Source organism: Gopherus flavomarginatus, chromosome 7 (assembly GCF_025201925.1).
Source record: "Gopherus flavomarginatus isolate rGopFla2 chromosome 7, rGopFla2.mat.asm, whole genome shotgun sequence".
Taxonomy (NCBI): Eukaryota; Metazoa; Chordata; order Testudines; family Testudinidae; genus Gopherus; species Gopherus flavomarginatus.
Window position 1 is genome coordinate 53,422,760 of NC_066623.1, and position 7,353 is coordinate 53,430,112.

The following is a 7,353-nucleotide window of genomic DNA, read 5'->3' on the forward strand; positions in this document are numbered from 1 at the left end:
TGGAAGAGTTGCCTAATTCCTCCCACTCGTGTCCCCAAAACTATTTCAGAAGACTTCTTTTAGAAAAAAATTAATATACATATAAAAGAAAGACACCCTCCAGCGACAATAAGCCATGGCAGCCTAGTTCCTAGGTTTCTAGTGCAATGCTCAGATAGTTGAATGTATTCAGCCTTTGAACGTGTGCCTTGCAATACACACAAGGTATTTACTAATAGCCAATTACTGCAGACCTTGAGCTGGCTTTCTGCTGTATTCTCCCACCTTGTAAATGTCACTAGTCATGCAATGTAGCGTTCCCCAAATCCTTTTGAGAATATACTTCACTATCAGAACCCACTGTTCTTTCCTGATGTTCAGCATGAATTTTCCTTTGCTTAATTTCCTCACTTTATTCTTAGCTACAGCTTCTTGAAACATCCTTGAGGTTTTTCTATATCAGACCTTTTAAGGCTTTATACTTGGAGGTTTTATTACTGCTATACCACAGGCACTAGAGGCAACTAAAAAACAGGAGAATTAACATAGTATGATTAATTTCCCCTTTCCATATCTTGGCCCAAAGGTAGATAAAGAAAATAATCCATTTAGGTCGTTTGTTTGAGATGAAACCAGCAAAAACAACTCTGGTGCTTCTAAATTCCCCATTCACTTTCCTTATGTTTTATTGTCCATGATCCTACTCCTGCTAAAGTCAGCAGCAGCAGTCACGTACTTTAAGGATGATGGATTTGGCCATTGGATTTGGAGGTTAGTAAGTCTGAGGTTTGAAGATGGGTATTGTCAAGGCATCTGATTCCCCACTCTGATACTTGGAATGCAGAAGGTGGGGGCCCACAAGGATTCTAAAAATTAATACTGGCTACTCCAGGCTTGTATTAAACTCCCAAGGTTACAGCTTTTCTCTGTCCTTGGATGCATCATTCCATGTCACCATCCAAGCTCCCTTGAGGCATTTATCCGCTTCCTGCTCTGCCTGGAACTGCTCCCTTGATGCTAGAGACATTAGTTCCTTGCTGGGTTGGGACTTGGGCTCGATCCCAATGGAAGTAATGCAGGTGATGGGTGTGTTTCTGTCTATTGTAAACTGCTCTTCGCTGGTGCACTTGGCCAAATTTCATGCTCCGGTTGAGTTTTTTGCGCCAGTTTAGCTGCTGCTGCAGGTGCAGACTCTGTGGCACCCTTTGGTGCTGGCTCCCCTGACTCTGGTGGGGTTACAAGCATAGGCTCTGGTGCTGACTGCTCTGCCAGTTCTGATCCTTGGACTGGTTCTGGCTGGGTTCCAGGAACGGGTTTTACAACTGCTGCCATAGACTTTGGTCTGGGGTCTGGTTCCACCACCTCTGGCTGAGTTCCCGGGCCTGTGGTATCAGAGGACACAGATTGGGTTCTTCTAGGAGGCACAGGAATCAAGTTAGGTGTGGAGGCCTGTTTAGTCTGGCTGCGGGTGACCATTCCCACCCTTTTTGTTAGCCTCACGTGGTTGTCTAAGTCTTCTCCCAGTAGCATGGAAATGGGATAATCATTATAGACTGCAAAAGTCCATATTCCTGACCAGTCCTTGTAGTGGACAGGTATCTTGGCGGTAAGCAAGTTTAAAAAGCTGGCCTTAAAGGGTTGCACCATCACTCAGGCTTCTGGGTTGATGAATTTGGGGTTCACCAGGGATTGGTGGATAGCTGACACCTGTGCTGTGCTCCAGTGTCTCTCCACGCAGTAATCTTCCTCCCGCTGACACACAGTTTCCTGTTGCTCTGGGGGTATTTGTGAGACGGGGCCTGAAGGCCCTTGGTGGGACCCCAGGGGTGATGAGTTGCAGTCTGGTGCTCTTGGGGCAGTTGGCTTTCACATGTCCCAACTCATTACATTTAAAGCATTGCCCAACTGACTGTGGGCTGGGGTGAGGTGGGTGGTTGGAGAGTAGGGTGGTAGGACGAGAGGGCATCTGGGGTTTCCCTGGTTGTGTGGAGGGCTTCTCCTTGTGAGGTGGGGCCTTGGGCTGACTCCGATGGTGGGGTGTTGTCTTGGGTTGCCCTGTCTGGTATCCGCAGCTACTGCTACTAGATTTCTTCTTCTCAGCCACCTCCACCCATTTGGCTCTGATCTTCCCCACCTCAATTACAGTTTTGGGCTTCCAATCTAGGAAGTACCTTTCTACATCCCCTGGAACACCCTCTAAGAACTGCTCCATTTATATTAGGACAGACAGATCTTCCAAAGATTTCGCATTTGCGCCTCATACCCAGGCATCCCAATTTTTTACTATGTGGTAGGCATGTTGGGAAAATGCCATGCCTGGTTTCCACCTTTGAGCTCTGAACCACCGACGGGCATGCTCAGGAGTTAGCCCCATCCTAATTCTGGTCTTTTGTTTTAAAAAGTTCGTACTCGTTCATGTGTTCTTTAGGCATTTCAGCTGCCACTTTTGCTAAGAGTCCACTGACTGGTGGCCTCAGCTCCACCATATACTGGTCTGGAGGGGATTTTCTTGGAATGGGGAGCAGTAGAGGACTGTTAGGGCTACCTGCTTAATCCAGCTTAGTATTTTCCAGCTCCAAGTGCTTCAGCTTCATTTCTGCCTCCAAGCCCTTCGCCCTCCCTCCTCTCCTCTGCTTCTGCCTTCAAGCGTGTCTCCTCCGATTTCACGTGCTTCAACTTTTAGAAGAAATTCCTTTCTTCCGCAGTTAGAACTCAGCCTGGGCTAAAGACTCCCCTCCACCCTCGCACCAGGATCTCAGGTTGAGGAGGGATGACCCTTCCCTTCTAGGAAGTCTCCAGTCCCCCATCCCCTTTCTGCATTTCTGTCATGGAGCAGAATGTCTGGGCTTGATCTGGGGCTGTCTTCTCCGTGGAGTGCTGCTTTGGGAAGACTGGTTGCTCTACGATTTGAGTGCCCGACTGCAACGTCATGCACAGCGCTGCCCTACTATAGCCTAGCTATTTAGTTGCCACAAAGCTAGAAAAAAAATTGCTTATTGGACACTTTGGCTTTGCAGACTGAACCCTTTTTGTGCCTGTCATAAACAGATAGTTAAGGGTTAATAGAACAGGAGTACTTCATGTCTCTTTTGCCTGTAAAGGGTTAACAAGTTCAGTGAGCCTGGCTGTCACCTGACCAGAGGACCAATCAGGAGACAGGATACTTTCAAATCTTGAGGGAGGGAAGTTTTTGTGTGTGCTGTTAGTGTTTGGTGCTTGTTCTCTCTGGGTTTTGGGAGTAACCAGACGTGCAACCAAGTTTCTCTCCAATCTCTCTGATACAGTCTCTTATATATCCAGAATAGTGAGTACTAGGTAGATAAGGCGAGTTAGGCTTATGTTTGTTTTCTTTATTTGCAAATGTGTATTTGGCTGGAAGGAGTTCAAATGTGTATTTGACTGGAAGGATTTTAATTTGTACTTGTATACTTAGGCTTGGAGGGTATTCCCAGTGTCTATAGCTGAAAGACCTTGTAACATATTCCATCTTAAATTTACAAAGATAATTTTTACTGTTTTTTCTTTCTTTAATTAAAAGCTTTTCTTGTTTAAGAACCTGATTGTGTTTTTATTCTGGTGAGACCCCAGGGGACTGGGTGTGGATTCACCAGGGAATTGGTGGGGAAAAAGGAGGGAAGGGGGGGAGAGAGGTTAATTTTCTCTCTGTGTTAGGATTACTTCTCTCTCCGGGAGAGTCTGGGAGGGGGAGAGAGAAGGAGGGGGGAAGGTGGATTTTCCTCTCTGTTTTAAGATTCAAGGAGTTTGAATCACAGTGATCTTCCAGGGTAACCCAGGGAGGGGAAGCCTGGGAGAGGCAACGGTGAGGGAAAGAGTTTACTTTCCTTGTGTTAAGATGCAGAGGGACTGGGTCTTGGGGATACCTGGGCAAGGTTTTGGGGGGACCAGAGTGTACCAGGCATTGGAATTCCTGGTTGGTGGCAGCGCTACAAGTACTGAGCTGGTAATTGAGCTTAGAGGAATTCATGCTGGTACCCCATCTTTTGGACGCTAAGGTTCAGAGTGGGGGTTTATACCATGACATGGTGTGCAGCATGTGGGATAGATAGATAAGATAGAATCCAAAAGCCAGTGAGGTTTTTATTTCTCTCCCTGCTAGCTATCTGCAGGCAGAGTGAGGTTTGGGTTTAGAAGCAAAAGCCAGTAGGATTTTTACTTTCTCTTTCCCTGCTAGCTGTTGTTAAAAGCAAAGGCCTGCAAGTTTTTTTTGGTCTTTCCCTTCTGAGTATTTTGAAGGCAAAGGCATTAGGGTTTAACAAGGTCTTTTGTTAAACCAAGGGCCTCCAGCTGTGAGTTACCATACACCAGCAAAACACATTTGCAAATGAATGGTTTTTTTTCTTTCTAACTCTGTCGGGAATAGCTAGGTAGAAGGAGTTAAAAAAAGACTCTGTTGCTAAGCAACCCTAAGGAGGCAACAGAGAAGCAGCATTTCAGGCAGTAAACAGCAGAGGGCGCCCCAACACAAGAAAGCAGAAACCATGACTACCAAGGACACTCTGAAACAGAAACGGGCAAAACTGGAGGCAGAGGGACAAATCAAAGACGCAGACCACAAGCGAGACATGGAAAAGAAACTACAAGAATTAGAAATAAAACAAAAAGAGATGGAGCTGAGAGAAAGAGAGGCTGCCCGCAGGAGAGAGCTGAAGATAAAAGAAAGAGAGAGAGAAGAGAGAGAAAGAGAAAGAGAGGCTGCCCATAAAAGATAGGTAGAACTCCACAGGGAGGCCTACCAGCAGGCCCTGGTATTAGAACAAGGTAAGCAGAAGAACACAGCCAATCCTAACAACCCTTCGCCAGTTATTGTTCCACATCCCAAGAAATTTCCCACCTACAAGGCAGGTGATGACACTGAGGCCTTCCTAGAAAATTTTGAAAAGACCTGCCATGGGTACAACATCTCTGAAGACCAGTACATGATAGAGCTGAGGCCACTGCTCAGTGGACCCCTAGCAGAGGTGGCGGTTGAAATGCCTAAGGAGAACATGAATGATTATAAACTTTTTCAAACCAAGGCCAGAATCAGAATGGGGCTAACACCTGAGCATGCTCGTCGAAGGTTCAGAGCTCTAAGGTGGAAACCAGATGTGTCATTCACCCGACTCGCCTACCACATTGGAAAGAATTATAATGCCTGGATATCAGGAGCCAATGTTAAATCTCTGGACGACATGCACCTCCTAATACAATTGGAGCAGTTCTTAGAGGGTGTTCCTGAGGAAATAGAAAGGTACATCCTAGATGGGAAGCCTAAAACTGTAACTGAGGCGGGGGAGATTGGAGCCAGATGGGTGGAAGTGGCAGAAAAGAAAAAAGCTACTATCAAGGGGAGCGAATATCACAGGGGTCACACCGACAACAAACCCTATACCCGAGGGCAACCCAAGACCCCACCTACAACCCAAGGAAAGCCGCCGACTCCCTATTCTCTCACCTCACCAATCTCCAGTAACCCACCTCGGTCCAGTGCCCAGTCAGCTGGGCGAACCTTTAAGTGTAATGAACTGGGACATATAAAGGCCAACTGCCTCAGGAACCCCAACCGAGTGCAGTTCATTACACCACCATCACACCAAAGATCCCCAGGCCCAGATTCCTCTCAAATACCCTCGGAGCTAAGGGAAATTTTGAGAGTGGGCGGAAAGAAGGTTATCGCGTGGAGAGACATGAGGGCGCAAGTGTCAGCTATCCACCAATCCTTAGTGGACCCCAAATTCATCAACCCAAAGGCCCAAGTGACAATTTACCCTTTTATGTCACAAGCTGTAGACTTACCTACAGCTGAACTGCCTGTCCAGTACAAAGGCTGGTCAGGAATGTGGACTTTTGCAGTCCATGACAATTATCCCATCCCCATGCTACTGGGGGAAGACTTGGCCAACCAGGTAAAGCGGGCCAAGAGGGTGGGAATGGTTACATGCAGCCAAGCCAGGCAAGCCTCCAGACCCATCCCTGTTCCTGAACCATCCACAGAGGCCCCGTCTGTGTTACCAGAGACCCAGACAGAGGTAGTGGACCCAGATCCCCTGCCTACGACTGCAACAGCCACAGTACCTCCAGTCCCAGACCCGGACCTGGAAACGCAACCAGCACCAGAACCATTGCCAGCACTGATGCCAGCGCTTGCAAAAGCATCTTCAACCCCAACGCCAGAGGGTGCCAGCGAGCCTGAACTGGCAGAAGCAGCAGACAACCATACCCAAGAGGCTCAGCCAGAGCCTGAAATACTACCTGGTGCACCAGCGGAAAGCGGTTCACCAGCCACGAAAACAACCCCATCACCTACATCGCTTCCTGAAGGACCAAGCCCAAGTCCACAGTCTAAGGAAGAACTGGTGTCTACAGGCTCCAGGAAACAGTTCCAGACTGAGCAGGAAGCAGATGACAGCCTTCAAAAAGCTTGGGCGGCGGCACGGAGCACTCCACCGCCTCTCAGCTCTTCTAACCGATCCCGGTTTGTTATAAAACAAGGGCTTTTATATAAGGAGACTCTTTCTGGTGGACACCGGGAAGACTAGCATCCACAAAAACAGTTGGTGGTTCCAACTAAATACCGGGGGAATCTCTTAAGCTTAGCCCATGATCATCCCAGTGGCCATGCTGGGGTGAACAGAACCAAAGGCCGGTTGGGGAAGTCCTTCCACTGGGAGGGGATGGGCAAGGATGTTGCCAAGTATGTCCGGTCTTGTAAGTTGTGCCAAAAAGTGGGAAAGCCCCAAAACCAGGTCAAAGCCCCTCTCCAGCCACTCCCCATAATTGAGGTCCCATTTCAGCAAGTAGCTGTGGGTATTCTGGGTCCTTTCCCAAAAAAGACACCCAGAGGAAAGCAATACATACTGACTTCCATGGACTTTGCTACCCGATGGCTGGAAGCAGTAGCTCTAGGCAACACCAGGGCTAAAGCTATGAGCCAGGCCCTAACAGACATTTTTGCCAGGGTAGGTTGGCCCTCCAACATCTTTACGGATTCAGGGACTAATTTCCTGGCCGGGACCATGAAAGAACTGTGGGAGATTCATGGGGTGAATCACTTAGTTGCCACCCCGTACCACCATCAAACCAATGCCTAGTGGAAAGGTTTAATGGAATTTTGGGGGCCATGATATGTAAATTCGTGAATGAACACTCCAATAACTGGGACCTAGTGTTGCAGCAGTTGCTCTTTGCCTACAGGGCTGTACCACATCCCAGTTTAGGGTTTTCACCGTTTGAGCTTGCGTATGGCTCCGAGGTTAAAGGGCCATTACAGCTGGTGAAGCAGCAATGGGAGGGGTTTATACCCTCTCCAAGAACTAACATTCTGGACTTTGTAAGCAACCTACAAAACACCCTCTGACACTCTTTAGCCCTCGC